Below are 17,997 nucleotides of genomic sequence, written 5' to 3'. Positions count from 1 at the left end.
AAATATCTCGGCCCGGGGAATCCTGAAATAAACGGATTCCCACTGATAAATGCCACGGACAACACTCCGGCGTCTCAAAAATAAACGGCCATAAATCCGACTTATAAATATGACTCGGATCCACGGAACAAAAATTCACCATCTGAGTCACCATCAATCACCAACAGTCACCATCTGTACCTGTTAAAATGATCATTCCCTCCCCACTCACGGGTGTCATCTAGGCCAGGGTAAAGTCGAAAGAAACGCAGCATAAATAACCTTTCGCAGAATACCATCATATACACACCCGAAGTATGTAACGATAATATCCCACCAGGGTCTGAACTGCTCGTGATATCAATGTTCCGCTAAGTGGCGCCATACCACCCGCTTCCCATGAATCACTCTATTCCTAAGTTTCCTAGATTTCACTCATAGCCTGGGTATTGGGCCTTTTACCTCGAGTAACTCCCACCCCAAAACAGAGGAACCACCTGTACAGAGGACGGCAACAATATGATAGTATGATGCATGCAGACATTAATGCAAATATATACATTGTCAGAATAATAAATGCAATAAATAAAACACAATAAGCAACCCAAACCAATCCTAGAACGCTAGGAAGGACTCGCTTAGGGACGATGGACCAGCATAGGTCTACATATGATCCCCAGCAGAGTCGCCAGCTGTCGCATCCTGCGAAAATCAACCGGCGAGCTAAAAATAAAAACACACAGAGCCGCCACTGTGCGTTATTTATCCCAAGATAGGGAAAGGAAACGCTCAGAGAAACCTGGAAAGAACATGGTCTTGCGACCAAGAGAATGGGTTCGGGAGTCGGTTACGCAAGGGGAAGGTATTAGCACCCCTCACGTCCGTCGTACTCGACGGGATCCACGTCCTAGAATAAAGAAAAGGTTGCTAAAACATCACACACACACACACACAGGGAACGCAGGTGGGGTTAAGAGAAGGGAGCTCGATAAGGTATCGCACCTTATGCCTACATATCTTGTCTGGAACAAGAATCAGAGCCACTGTAGTTCGGCTTACGCACGCCAAACAATCCAAAACAACACAAACAAGCAAGGGTGGCAAACATTGAGCCCGACAACCACTGGATGGAATTACGTCGGCATCCGAACCAAAACACACTCAAAAGGGCAAACGTGGAGCCCGACAGCCAATTACTGGGCTTACGTCGGCATCCGAACCAAACACACAGTCAGATAACAAGTAAACGCACGCAAAAAAGAAAAAGGTTGCCCGGAGTGGTCTCGCACGACCACCTGCCTACATACCTCTTCTGGCACGAGGATCAGGGCGATGTAGTTCCCCTGAAAGGGACTAAATTGCTAACCAGAAACCGAGGGGAAAACACGACACTAGGGAGCTGAGACTCGAGCCTAATGTTGTCATGCAAAGTCACCCTAAGTTCAGGTTTCTACTTACTCGCATCAGTGCGATCTAATCCTAACCAGGAACGAAGAAAGCATACAAGCATACATCATATATCAAATGAGAACAGGCATCTTAAACAAGCATGTCAATCAGAGATTCACAGAGCACACGCTATAACCAAACAAGAGGCTCAATCAAAGGGGTTTGACCGCCGAAGCGAGTCGTCTGTACATGGTTTTGATTTGCTCTTAACCTTGCCATTACGAGGCTAAGGTGAAGCAGATGAAGAGGTGAAGTGAGGATCAGACCTCACAGCTCATATCCCTAACCAGGGAGAGCATCTGACAAATGAGCATGGGTCCAGAATAGGGGAACCCTTCTATACTCAGAGACTCTGACTCAATGTGCACTGCACGGGATCTTGGGTTAGGATCTCAATGCTTCAACCATGTAATGGGAGCAAGGAGAAGACTCAACTGAAGAGTGGGGGGTAGACTGCATACCCCTACCTTCCACCAATTGCCTTATTTAAAGGACTTTCACCTGCTTGGGCTTAAAAATAAACAACCACAATCATTGCCTCTTAAGGAGGACTTCAGACATTTATTTGCCCGGCCCGGTAACAGCCGGGTCTCCAGACTACATGAAGTCAAGAGGACTTACCTCAATGCGAGTTGCTTAAGCAACGCAAAGCAAAAGTTCACAAGGAACTGAGCAACTAAAGTACCTGGAAACAATCAAACACAGTTAGTACTCAGACAGACAAAACCAAACAGCAAGTGTTCAATCAATCAAACTATACAAAGCAATGCACAATAAAGCAAGCTCAAAGCTCACTCCCAAACTTCACAACCTACAAAACAATGTTATGTTAGTGTACAAACATCAAACAACATCAATTAAATTTAACTTGATTCATTCTCCATGTGCATTATGCTTTTGATCCTGAAAAATCAAGCAAATATTAGCAACAAGACCACTAGGCTAAGCCTAGGGTCCAAAGGCAAGAAAAATTCCTAAACAGCAAGGTATTTACCAACCAATCTCAAATTAAAGTCAAACAAGAGCAAACATCCTTGGTCTCATGTTTATATCATTCATTATGCTCATGCTATGCACAAAACAAGGCAAACTAGTTCAAGTGAAGCACCAAACATGCAAACAGAACTATTGCATTCAAATCCACACCAAAACACTTCCAAAAATTCTCAAATAAATTACACCTAAACAAGGCCTAATCCAGGTATGGCACACCAAATTTCAGCTTAATTGGGCAAATGGAACCATGTCAATGAAAATCAACAAAAACAGACACAATTATATGCTCCAAATCACATCATCAATACATACATCCACTTCAAAAATTCATAACTCAATGAAAACAGTAAAGAAATGGATGAGACCAAAACAAGGATGTCACATCATGTGTCTATTACAAACATATCAAATTTCATGACAATCCAATACCATATGAGCATTTCTCATTCAATCTACCAACCTATGTCAAACAAGCTTGCACAATTGACCAACAGAAATGAAAAATCACAATCAAATTGAAAATGCAATTTAAAATTCCACAAAAATTCATACAGCATCCTAACATGTTAATCCACCATCATGCAAAATTTCAATCAATTCTAACAAGTTTAGCTCATGCAAATAATTCCAACAAGTTGACATAAAGAGGTGTGACACAAATTGTCACACCTAAGTTCTAAAATTCATAACTCCATGGCCAGGTATCAAAAACTCATGAAATTTACATGGAAATAATCAGCATCCAGTCAACAATCATCACAAAAATTGGCAAGAATTTATTTAACATTATGTGCATTTCATGAATCAAATGGTACAAGGTATCAAAAAATCATACATGTGAAACAAACCTAGGTCAAATGATATTTTTACCATGCACAACTTTGACCAATAGGTCAAAAATATTCTACAGTCAACTAGGAAGTCATAGAAAAAAACTCCATCTTTTTCTGAATTTTCTACTATTTTTTATGCATTTTTTAAGGTCATGGTAATTTTTGAATAATTAAATGAATTAATTAAAATGACAAATGGCATTTTCGTAAATATGTAATGGCGCCAGCGGGAAACACAACTTTCAAATTTTCAAACTGTTTTTCGGATCAAACACGCTTGCTTCACCATCTCCAACTCAGAAATCACCAGCAACATCAAGAACACGAGTTTTTCAAACTATCACCAAAATGGACGAGTAGATAACCAAACGAACCGTATGAATCTCCACAATCCAAATATGAAATCAATTTAACCTAACAGTTTCTAAATCGAACGGATCGAATCACTTAGGGTTTTGCTACAAAACTTCAACTCCAGATTTCACAGGCTATGGTCCATCATTTGCTAAACTAACTATATCACAATGATCTACAATCACCACACTACAAAACGCATACATCCATTTGCAAAACCGTGATGTTCGAAAAACTTACATACCTGGAATGGCAGACTTGAAACCGATGCTTTTAGAGCTCAATTCTTTAAAACAGCAACAGTAGAGGGATAGAGAAGGTGATTAGAGGTGCTAGCTTCAATTGCCATGGCTTCTATTGCTCGAATTCACCATTTCACCATGGATGCTCCTTATGCTACAGTCGCGATTCAAGGATCTTCACAGTCCAATGACCAAAAACAGCTGGTGATATTGATGAGAGAAGATGAATGCAAAAGGAAATTCGTGTTTTGGTTCAAGATTGAGGAAGAATTGTGAAGTTGAAGGTGTTGAGTTCTTGATGAAATTTTGAGAGAATGAGAGGTTTTGAGATCCAACTTTGGTAACTGTGATTTCTGTTATGATTATGAAGATGATTAAGTTTATATATCATCCTTAAACCATGCTTAAGTGTGTGATTAACCAAAATGCATTGCTAAGTGAAAAATGGTAATTTGTAAGAAAGGGCAAAAATGTAATTCCACTATGACAGCTCATGCCACCTGTTTTGACAGCACATACACCTTCCAATTATCATATGTGAGCTGTAGAAACTTGCCTCATGCTCATTGGTTGTGTAAATCTCAAAATCACCATGTGGATGCATTTGTCCATTTTTAACCATTGCATTTTTCAAGCCAAATCTCAATTTACAAGGCCTATGCAAGAAATGATGATTCCAACACACTCTAAATTCCATTTATGAGGTGTAGAAAAAAGTCCCATCTCCAAATTCCAATTATTTTAAGAGTTGGACAATTTTGCCCCTGGTCCAATTCAACTGTCCAGTTGAAAAGTGACTTTTTGCCTTGGCCACTTTTGGGAAAATCCAATTATGCACCCTCAAAGTACATGTTAAATGGAGTTTGTGCATATAAAGAACTTGCAATTTGGACAAAGCATGTGGAAATTATGGCCTCCTGATTACAGGTAATTTCTGAATTTCACTGAGCCCTAATTTTCAAACCATACATTGGATTTTCAAGTTCTTGGACTTTTTGGAAAGGTGAGAACAAGATCTACAACTTTCATGTTGAACAAATTTTCATTTGAAGCTTTCTTGGACACGTGGCTTTGAGGTCAAAAACTTTCCATTTTTGGAAACTTCAATTACAAGTCACTTTCTATTTTTGGCAGTTTGTGTCCTGACTTGATTTTCTTCATTTTTAAGCTTTGAGATGTCATTTAACACTTGTTCCAACATAAATGAAGTGTATCCAACTCATTTCCACCTCTAAATCCATCAGATCATGTACAGTTGACCATAGTTGACTTTTCATCTGATAGATAAATCTGGCAATGCATAGATCAATCTGAGCTCCAATCTCCAACTGAAATAGCTCAAGGGTGAAACCCTAGCCTCAATTAACACAATATAATCATATAATGAACCCCATATCCATCATAAACCTCATCTCCTGATTATGCCCTGACTGGCCCAATGCAACTGATTAGGGTTGACCAGTGGTCAAAACCCTAATCTCAAGGAATCTTCTTCAATCTCCAGATGACATCCAACCATGATGATGATGATGTATCATTGCAATCAAGATGAAGACCAACATCCATTGAGAATCATAAAACCCTAATTTGAACTGCCCCATCCTCAGATGGCCAATGATCAATCAATAAACCCTAGGCTTGCACTTGACTTTCTCATCTTCTGATCAAGACTTGAGAGGATAGCTTGCACAATGTAACCACATGATATGCAATATGCAATGCCTAATGCCCTAAAATGATATGCAAATATGTTAATGCTAGTCCCAAGAAAGGAGGGCAAATTTTGAGGTGTTACAAAGACCACCCAGTTCTGTCTATCTGGTACAAAGACACAGTAGAGATCAAACTTAACACTTACTTCTGCTGGACCAGCACAGTTCTCAGCATGATGTCTCAACACAGATTTGAACATCCCCTGTTACAGTATTACAGTTGTTGTACTGTTACAGATCAACCAGGCTATACTTCAGTATCAGCTGACAGAGATAACTATCATAACTTCCAATTAGACATTTAGACAATGGGCCATATGTCAGGTCTGTTATGCTCCTGAAAAACAGACTGAGATAAATACTGAACTTTTACATTGCAGCACTTGGGCCTTGTACTTGTATTAGCTAAAATTAAGGTTAAGCAAGTTAACCTAATTTCCACATTTTAGGGTGCTAACAAATAGGCTATTGGTTAGGTTCATAAATTGTAGCTCAGTTGTTAGTTTCCTGGATTTTAGCTCAGCCGTTGGACTCCTGAAGAATAGCCTGAGAAAAATACTGAAACAGAAAAACTAACCATCCTACACTTTAGCATATGCTGTCAGGAATGAATGTCACAACATTCAGTTTGACGACCAGAACATATACCATATGCTAAGTCTGTTATTTTTCTTAAAACAGACTGTGCTAAATACTGTACTGTAAAAGACCAACCAATCTATTATTCAGTATATGCTGTCAATGATGAATGTCAAAACATTCTGTTTGACATTCAGACAATATGCCTTATGCCAGGTCTGTTATTCCCTTGATAAACAGACTGAGATACAAGCTGAGTTATAACAGAAGGATTATAATGTGCAGAAGGTAAAAACACAAGTAATTGTTAACCCAGTTCGGTGCAACATCACCTACTCTGGGGGCATACCAAGCCAGGAAGAAGATCCACTATCAGCAGTATTAATTTAGAGTTAAACTTCCCCATTTACAACTCTTCACTTAATCCCTACCCAATGCAATCTATACCTAGGAACTCCTAGATAGAAACCACCAGTTTCCATTCCTATCACTACAATTTCAAAGTAATGCTAAACAACTTGAACTTGCTTCACAGGTTCGTTTAAGACCATAACTACTCTTGCCTACAGGCTTTGAGTTACAAATAATCTCATGCTTTGAGCACTGAGAAACACATGGTAACCTTCCCACAGGTTGGGAGGTTTACCTCATACACACCCCTAATTTCTACATTGTTTGAGGCTTTTTTAAACCTAGGTTACAATATGCTATTTATAACCTAAACACCCAACTGGATTTGGGCCTTCAGAAATCGCAGCAAGCTTCTCCTTTGCTGTTACAAACCCAGCAGAAAACTTCTGCTACAATCAAGGTCTTCAACCTTTTAGTTCCTAAAATATCTCCATATTTAGAAGCTATATATTCACCAAATATTCTGATTGAGTCTTCAAGACCTCCACAAATAACGCCACATAGGATTCTAACTAATCCCAAAATATTGAATCAGTTAACATATAACAGAATTAACTAATTCAGTTTTATACACAGGCGCGATGTCATAGTCACGATGTTATGACATCCTACATGACATGTTGGTCCAGATGTTGAACTTCTTCAACCCAACATATTAAAACAACAAAGGTGATTATATTATTTGTTTTACAAAATTAATGCCAATCGTAAGGTACTAACACTACTTTTTTCACCACATCCATGTAGATCACAACTTTCAACCTCTTCATGTTTGTTATAAAACCACCACAACACCATTCCTCCATATTCTTCTTTCATACGTTGTCGCTACCTCTCCCCCTCACCTACAAAAATCCAACAACCGAACAACTACCACATTCTATTATCACCGCACCACTTGTATCCAACTCCTCTGTCTCACAACTCTGGTAACGACCATAACAATTTCATCTTGTTAACCACCATCTACTTACAACCTTAAACAACCTTGTAAACCACCAAACTCACCTTCTACCATATAAAGCTGCAACTCCACTCATAAAACAAAACCTCCATTAACATGCTCCCTTTTACCCATCACACCAATCCAGCCGACACCTTCAATCTTCTAACCAACCCAGCAACACCATAACCAAACTCTGCTCACCGCCACAAATTCAACAACAACATTGCTTAACCCATTCCCTCTATTTCAAACCGTGGACTCATTCCACCGTCAACTTCCTGTTTCATCTCAAACAAAACTCACTGTCGTGCTCCTCAATATTCCACAGTGAGAGAAACAATAACCGAACACCCTTGTTATCTTCCTCCTTCCGCTGTCTCCTTCTGGTTTTTTTGTCATCTTTTGTATTTAAGTGTTATTTCCTTTTTTATTCATGTGTTTTTACATTGAAAGAGGCATTTGAAATTTTCTAAATATACATAAGCATTAGAGGAACGCGAGAGAGAGTTGTGTTGGTTTTCTTTTTGTTTTTTATTATCACATGGCCACATGTCAAGCAAAAATGGGTTTTCTAATTTTGAAAAAAAAGAAGTTAAAACCATGATTTTGTTTTAAAAATTTCAAGTTAATTTTTATTATATTTACTTTACTCTTATTTATTATATGTTATTATTATTATTATTATTATTATTATTATTATTATTATTATTATTATTATTATTATTATTATTATTATTATTATGATTTTTGAATTGACATTAAGTGTTTCTTTTATGGCATAATTTTAGGTCCATTGACATTTGCACACCTCCATATTATTTGCACCCTCTCTTGTGATTAATATTTCATTTTTTTATATTAATTTATCTATATTAGTAATTAATTGTTTGTTAATTTATTAGTCATTTGTAGTTTAATTACTTAATTGTTTTTTTTCTAAGTAGATTATTAAGTTAATTGTTGCATCGATTTCATTGCGTTGCACTTTCAGAAGTTTTAATTCAATTTAGCTTTTGAATATGCTTAGATGCGTAGATTTTACTAGATTTCTGATAAGAGCAAATTTTGACTATTTTTGTACATAATAACTTAGCATTTATCAGCTCTAAATTGCGATTTCATTGATTAATTCTCCCTATTTTTTATAAAATGTTATATGTTTTGAATTTGACTTTGGTATTCTTGATATGTGTGCTAAGTGTGCAGGAAACTAAATAATAAAGGCGCAAAACCAAAAATCAAGGGGCAAAGCAATTTGTTGAAAATAAAGCATGCTCGCCAGGCGAGCTCGCTCAGCAAGCTCTGGCGAACAAGAAGCGAGGCCTTCCAGACTTTGGGCAAGGTCAAAACTGTGTCATGGCTGCCCGAAGAGAGCTTGTGATTTTGAGTTTGCCGAGTGAGGTCACGTTCGCCGAGCGAGAGAAGGTATTTTTGCCTATGACGGTTTGATGCCTTTGAGTTCTAGATGGGCAATAATGTGAATTTCGCCGGGCGAGACCTAGTTCGCCGGGCGAGACAGGAAAATCTCAATTTTGTATAAATAGGACCAAATCATACTTTTAGGTTATGGTTTTGGGAACTTTTAACCCCAATTCCATCAACACCATTTTTTTGTAGTTAGGAGAGTTAGAGTAGCTTAGAATCAACATTAAGGGTTGCTTCTTGAAGATCCGGAGTTGGGTTCACATCAATCGTTGGGAAATCGCGGTTGATGTTTGTTTGTTTTCTTGTAATCTCTTTCTTGTTGGGATTGTATATAAGTTCACTTTTATAGTATGCATTTTTATTAATCATGGTGTTATGTATAATCTATTCACGAATCTATATCAATATTATCCTTGTTTACTCGTTTATCTATTGATTTGAATTGTTATTGAGAAATATTCTTCGAATCTAGATCTAGGATAATCATCTATTAGATGCTAAACTCCAGACATAGATTTAGGTTTAATATTCGCGTGAGTATCGAGTCTTAATGTTCCGTATTATTTGATATGTTAAGAGATCGTCGATTAAACAATACGGTAGAACTCTTGACGGAAGTTGTAGACATGAACCCTGTTGTGAGCAATACGTTATGATATTGATAAATATTTAGATTATGCATAACTGCTTGGTAAATTATATGTTCATATGGTGTATGAAATTCAATCACATAAAACTCTCATATCTCTCTGAAGCTTTATTTATTTATTCATTCACTTTACATAGTTTAGCTTTAAATTCAAATTTACAAACCCAAACTTAAAATCGTAGAGACTGTTGAACGATATTGATATCACAATAATCCCTATCGAGACGATAAGAATCAAAGTACTTACTTTTGCTTGCTGCTTTACCACTTCAACAAAATGCCACTGTTGTCGGGGATTGATATTTAGATATTGAAAGCATCACAATAGTTTCTATCTTTTTTAAGCTTTGTACATTTGTGTATAGTGTATAGATACTTGTATATAAACTTGTTTATATTGTATAGATACTTGCTTTGTACTTCTTTGCCATACTTGTTTATATTATATATATTCTTGTTTTTTTCATAACATTTGTTCAAGTAGATAGTTTTAAAATTTTCTGTGTTTGTTCTCAAAGTTTGTTTTTGAATGGCTTGAAAAAACATTGAGTGATCATTCTAAGTTTAAATGTTTCAACTTGCATTTGTATGGTAATGATATGAGTTGAAAATTTGATACATTGTCAAGGTACATGTTTAATGTTTTCTATATCATAACATGAATATGAAACTTAGGCTTTGTACAAATGTTATGTCATTCATTCTTTTGCAATACATGTTCATATTTGAATCACTTTAGATCATAACCAAAGGTGAGGAAACTTCTATTGTTTACTAAATTGCACAGGAGACCAACAATCCTTGTTTTAACTCGGTTTTATTATGTTTAATATTTCATATGTGTTGATTTGTATGAAAACATGAAAATAATCAAGGCATTTTATTTGATTTTGAGCACAACCACTTGACCAAAAAGTAACCTACCTTGTGAGTGAGTGATAATTTGCTTACCCCCTTTGAGCCTTGTGTCAGGATCCATTTTAATGTTAGCTTTTGGAACTTGTACATAACTAATTAGTTCATTGTTGATTTTAGATTAGATTCTTATATTTTTTCTTGAACCCTCAATCATAAATTATGGTTTGAATTTTTACCCTTTCCTTAGAAAGTTTGGGAGCATTCACATTGTAATGTTGATTGTATTCAAGTTGGGGAGAAAAAATTGGTTGCTATGAGGTTGAGAAAGAAAAAAAAATGAAAAAAAAGAGAAAGAAAAGATAAAAAGAAAAGAAAATTAAAAATCATTAAAAAAAATAGCAAATAAATTGTGCTAATAAGTTGTGTGCAATAATGTAACAATTGGAAAAAAGGAAAAAAGGTGAATAAAGTTGTGAATGCTTGAGATTGTGAGAAATAATCACTCTCATTTGATTAAACAAGTTTTTGTTTCAATTAACTATAGATATGACATTTCTTTGTTACCCAAGCCACATTACAACCCTTGAAGTCCTTGTGATTTGTGTTTTATGCTTTCAATATGAATTGTTTTGGGATAAATGCATAATTTGATCTAGATCTTAGAAAAATTATTGGGTGTGAGTTAAGCCCCTCATGTTTTTTCTTCATCCATCGATGAAGTTGTGTGTTAGGTGTGATTCATTTTTGAAATTGTGTTGCATTAGAATTTTGACATGTGTTTTGTGCTTAGAATGTGTTTCAGGATCATGGTGTCGTTGTAGTATAGTGGTAAACATCACTTTGTTTTCACTTTTTGAAAATTTAAATCATAAATTTGTTTTCATTTCTAAAATTTTGTTGATCATGATTTCTTGATAGTTGCTCTTATTTATTTAGGTTTTATTGACCATTGTTTGAGGACAAAATAAAGTTTTAAGTTAGGGAGAGTTTGATAAGTGCAAATTTTGACTATTTTTGTACATAACATCTTAGTATTTATCATCTCTAAATTGCGATTTCATTGATTAATTTCCCCGATTTTTTATAGAATGTTATATATTTTGAATTTGGTTTTGATATCATTGATGTGTGTGCTAAGTGTGTAGGAAAACAAATAATAAAGGCACAAAACCAAGAATCAAGGGGCAAATCAATTTGTTGAAAATAAAGCATGCTCGTCGGGCGAGCAACAGCGAGCAAGAAGTGAGCTTGCCCAACAAGCTCTGGCGAACAAGAAGCGAGGCCTTCCAGACCTTTGGCATGGGAAAAAATGCGTCATGGTCGCCCGACGAGGGCTTGTGATTTTGAGTTCGTCGGACGAGGTCAAGTTCACCGGGAGAGAGAGAGAAGATATTTTTGCCTATGACGGTTTGATGCGCTCTGAGTGCCAGATGGGCAATAAAGTGAATTTTGTCGGGCGAGACCTAGTTTGCTGGGCGAAACAGGAAAAATCTCAGTTTTGTATAAATAGGACCAAATCAGATTTTTAGGTTATGTTTTTGGGAACTTTTAAACCCCAATTCCATCAACACCATTTTTTGTAGTTAGGAGAGTTAGAGTATCTTAGAAACAAAATTAAGTTGTTGCTTCTTGAAGATCCGGAATTGGGTTCACATCAATCGTTGGGAAATCGCGGTGGATGGTTGTTCGTCTTCATTATTCTCCTTGTAATCTCTTTCTTATTGGGATTGTATGTAAGTTAACTTTTATAGTATGTATTTTTATTAATCATGACGTTATATATAATCTATTCACGAATCTATATCGATATTATCCTTGCTTACTCGTTTATCTATTGATTTAAATTGTAAGTGAGAAATACTCTCTGAATCTAGATCTAGGATAATTATCTGTTAAATGCTAAACTCTAGACATAAACTTAGGTTTAACATTCACATGAGTATCGAGTCTTAATGATACATATTGTTTGATATGCTGAGAGATCGTCGATTAAACAATACGATAGAACTCTTGACGGAAGTTGTAGACATGAACCTTGTTTTGAGCGATACGTGATGATATTAATGAATGTCTAGATTGTGCATAAATGGTTGGTAAATTATATGTTTGTATGGTGTATGAAATTCAATCCTGTAAAGCTCTCAGATCTCTTCGAATCTTTATTTATTTATTCATTTGTTTTATATAGCTTAACTTTAAATTCAAATTTTACAAACCCAAGCTTAAAATCGTAGAGACTGTTGAACGACATTGATATCACACTAATCCCCGTAGAGGCGATAAAAATCAAAATAATTATTTTTGCTTGCTGCTTTATCGCTTCAACAACTTATTATAGAGTGATTCCTATATAAATATACTATAAGTTAGCTTAGAGCTAAACTCAGTTGTTTTTTATTTTAGTATTTTCAGTCCCGTGACTTACTCTTGGACCTTCTTACAATGAGATATTTTCTTTTCGCGTGTTTGTATTCACTTGTTTGATGGCCTGTATGTTTATCGTTCTATCTTATTCCCCATTCAAAAAAATGTACCCCCATCCCTTGTTTATAATTTCTATTCATTTTCTTGCTTTTATTTCCTTTAGATAGATCGTTAATCAAAAAAAATCTATCTTTCAAAAAATGAAAACACTTGGTTAACGCCAAATTCCATTTTCAAAAACCTTAGTAAACACCAAGTCTTCACCTTTCATTTCAAACAACTTCTCAAACTTTCAACCATAAATCATTTTCACCCTAAATCCAATTTCAAATCATTTTCAAAACCATAAACCATTTTTATAATTTCGTAACCATAAATAAACTTCGATCAACATCGAGTGTATTTTCTCAATAAAAACTTCAAAACATCTAAAAATGTCAAACTCTTTTCACAAAATAAGATGAAAAAGGAACGTGGCGGATATCACGAGCTCCAGAGGGTAGGATTCGAGATGGATATATCGTCTGTCTAAACTCTCGTCATTATTCAAAACATCGAACCAATCAAACTCTTTTCTCGCTGCCGCACGATTGATACTCAAACCCTTTTCATCGACGAAAGATATTTTGTCTTGCGACGATGCAAAAACAATGTTTCGTCCACTTGAACGTGTGAGTAAGCTAGCGACGCTTCCCACGAATGTTGATTTGTAAATCCATTAAGCCGTGATGCAAACGTTCCATTCTCCACTTGTTTTGGGTAGCAAGCAATGTTTTTTCCGCCGATTAACACAAAATAGTTATTGCTAATATCGACCAACAAACAAACATTTTTTTACCTAGAACTACGTAAGCCTTGAGTTCTCCATCGCACCCAGAGATACGTAGGAGCAAGATTCAAAATCTCGCTAGACACCCTAATAAAAAATAAACCTTTTTGTCCTTTTCCTTTTAACAACTCGAGAAACCTAACATTTCTAAGCTAACACTAACGCACACAACTAATCAAATGGTTCCCGTTGAGTACAACGGACATGAGATGTGCTAAAACCTTCCTCTTGCGTAATCGACTCCCGAACCCTGATTTGGTTGCGCCGACCAGTATCATTGTCATTCTTTTAGGGATTTTATCAATATTTTCCCTTTTCCTCTTTAGGAATAAATAAAGTTTGGTGGCGACTCTATTAGTACATCCCGCGAGCATGCAGTTGCGTTTAGCGAGGCCGTGTTCTTATTTTTCAAGGTGCAACAATATCAAACTATTATAACTAATTTAATAATATTATTAAAAGATTGTACTTAATTTCTATCATAACATGATATGTTAAAATTTTGTAGGACTTTTTAATTTTTTCTCTCAATGTCACATTAATTCTTATATTCTATTATTTAATAAACAATGTATCACCATAAAATCAAAACTAACCTTAAACATATTTTTAGCAAACAATAATTCTTATATAAGTTATTTACTTTTCTTTTTTTAAATATTATAGTTTATTTTATTTTTAATTTTTGATAAATGCTTAATATTAATTGGTGTTAAATCTAATCCATTTTAAATAAAAAAATATATTTTATTATTATAATCATACATGAAATATATATTTAAAACTAAAAAATTAGTTGACATTAATATTTTTTAATATTGTTCATATAAAAATAAAAATAAGAGTATCTATAATAAATTAATTATAATTTTGGCACATTATTTTTTTTAAATGAGTCACCAAAAAATCGTTGAAACATTAAAAAATGCACGTGAGTATTGGTCGATAACTAATTATTTAAAATTAATATTTTTGTAATGTTGTTAACAAAAAATAATAATTATTATATTATACTAATTATAATTTTTTAAAGTTATTTTCAAAATCAATTAAGAATTCGATGAAATTTAAATTCAATATTTTTTAATAACTTTTAAATTAAAATAAGAATAGTTATAATATATCAATTATGTTTTAAAGAATACTAACTATTATATGTTTTTTTATGAAGTATACAGAAAAATTACAATTTAATTAAAATTAATATTTTTTATAATATCCTCAAAATAAAATATAATTTACAAACTAATTTTTTCATACTTTTGTTTTATCACATTTTTCGGAAAATAAGTCACTTAATTATTTAGTTAAATTTAATATTTTTTAAAGAAAAATGAGAATAGTTTTAGTATTTGAATTATAATCTCTTGTAAAAATCATACACGAGACATTGATGTAATTTATAACTTTAAAAGGACATTGACATATGTTCCGGCATCGAGTTAGACTATACTCGTGACCTAAAAATACATGTATATCAGAAATCATTATATCATGTGTAGTTCAATAACGCACGATCCAATAACGAACCATTAAAACCAAGAGGTTGTTCAACTTAACACACCATTATGATGTAAGACCATTGAGTTAAGGTAAAAGATGTCATACCTTCCGCTCTAAACTTATATACTCAATGAAGGTTTTAGGACCTCAGGGAATAAGTATATCATATGGAATAAGCATAGATATATCATATGGAACGACCAGATAAAATGATTAAAGGAGGATCTCAAATGAAAGAACTAATTATACTCTAATAACTTTTTATTTATAGAATGATCTTACATTGGAACATTCTATGTCTCAAAAAATCCTAGAAAACTCTTATAGTAGAAATTTACTTATAATACATACATATATCTTATACATATAATATCTCTAACCTCCGATAAAAATTTATTTGGACGTCAAAATATTTGCATGTACCACCCTATCAAAGCGATATACCACGGATATTCGTCAAACTTGCTTGTATCTCACCAATTTGTCATTGATAAGTATAACAATAACACGAGACAAACAATATTTGTAAGATAGATATTTGTAATTGAATAATATTTTTAAAAAATATATGACAACAAATTTATCATCGATAAATATTTAAAAACAAAGGGAAAAATTGCTAATACATTAGAAAAAATGAAGATCCTAGTCCAAATATGAAACTAATACTCCTTTCCTACAAATTTATAAGTCAAAAAACTAATATTTCATATTTATTAAGAAATTTTAAGTTTTTGTGTCTTTTTTAAATCCTTTTTATAGAAAAATGTAAAAATAAATTTGATTGATTGTTATTTATAAAAAAGATGAGATAGAAACCAAATTAAATGCAATTTGTATTTTATCTTAAAAAATATATTTTTGTTTTAGAAAAAAATAGTTAAATAAAATAAAATAGATATTTTTTTTTATAATTTGTGATAAGAAAAATAAATATGTTTGTGTTTATAAATTGATATGGAGGGAGTATTTGAATAGAAAATCAATTTCATTTCAAATTTGTAAAAGTTAATTTTAATTAAATAATCAAATTATAATAGTTATAATTATTTAATTCAATTACGTTTAAAGTGTTTAATCATTTTATAAATAATAAATATTATTTATGTTGTTTATCTTAACTCTGCTAAATAATTTTTATATTAGATATTTTAATCAATCAAAAAATATATAATGATATTATTTATCACACGGATATTTGCTAGTTTTTTTTTAATAATAATGTATGTAGCCATCGTAATATATGTTTGTATATGTCAAAGTGGATACAACAATGACCATATAAACTTTACTTGAAAGTTTTGGGTTTTTTTTTAAGGAAATGGTGGTAAGCAATGATCGTACACTTTTCTATTCTTAAAATGATCAAAATCCCCTTCAACAAACAGTCTAGGCGACAACATGTTGGTTGGATATTACTATGTATATATAGTGGTGCAATATTATTGGTAGTTTAAACAAATGTGCACTTTTTTCTTGTTAAGTTAAGTTTGTATTTGGTTTTGGTATGTTTGGTTGATTGCTATTGTTTATTAGTGGATTCGGTTATGTAAGAATTGTCTTATGCATTCACTTTCTTGTGTCCCACATATCTTCGGTTGGTGACCTTCAATATGGTTATTTTCACCTACCAAATTACTTAACTACTATGGTTGGGAGATTGTGACATATAAGCCAGTTGTCTGCAGCCACATAACTGTTTAAGACTCAGTCTCTCACCTGCATTTAAAGACACTCATCATAAGGTTGATATTGTTATGTTAGTTAAGTTAGTTAGACTTAAGTTCCTATTATTATATTGAAATAAGTCATCAATGATTAACCTTCGAGATCATCACTACTATGAAAAAACAAGTTCAATATTAGCTTCATTTACCATATTTGCATTGCATTATATTTGGTCATTTGGTTAAATACTTGTCGTATGTTATAATCGATCATTCCAACCATTATAATGGGAAATAGATTCTCTTATGCCTTTATCTTCAGCCATCTCTCATACTTTATCTAATGGTTGAGAATTGATAAAAGTTAATTAGATAAAAGGATGTTGTTTTGAAAAGTGAGAAAGAAGATAAATGAATGACTAAGATGATGGTTAAATGGGCAACAACATATAAATTTTATATTGTAAAGGATCCAAATCCATTATAATGATTAGCTATTGTCATTATGTTTAAATTCATTTCGAATCACTTATAAATATCTTTTACGGAACATTAAAATTTATTAATGACCAATTTCTCTGAAGTTTTATAATACAAAAGAAAAAGTGATCTTTGATTTTTTTAGAGATTTAAACTAAATTATTTTTACGAAATTTTTATGTAGAAATATGTCTTAAAATTTTAAGTGATAAAGAGAAGAAAAACATGTTTTGAGATTTTTCAAAAACAAGAATGTCATAAATTCAATTGGAAAGTTGTCTCGTGGAGATCGATCGTGGTGCACAGTGGCTTTGGAACCACGAAGGCAACAATCGTAAATAGAGGGGTTTAAACCACGAAGGCAATGATATGATGATTGACAGCGGACACAACGATGGTCCATAGTGGTGCATCGTCATCGAGTCGAAGTTCGACAATGGAGGTGGTGGTCGCCAGTCCTCAGAATAGTGGATTCAATCCAGGCAGTTCACATGTATTAGACTTGGTCGTTTCTATTTGTATATTCGTTAGTTAATGGATTGTGTTTTTGGCCACTTATTATTATTAGAAGGACTTGAAGAATGATATAGGGAAGAAGTGGTAATTGTAAGATCCTAATTTCCAACTCACAAATAATACAATGATTCAAAGTATATTTTTA

Source organism: Lathyrus oleraceus, chromosome 3 (genome assembly GCF_024323335.1).
Source record: "Lathyrus oleraceus cultivar Zhongwan6 chromosome 3, CAAS_Psat_ZW6_1.0, whole genome shotgun sequence".
NCBI lineage: Eukaryota > Viridiplantae > Streptophyta > Magnoliopsida > Fabales > Fabaceae > Lathyrus > Lathyrus oleraceus.
This window is presented reverse-complemented; position numbering follows the sequence as displayed.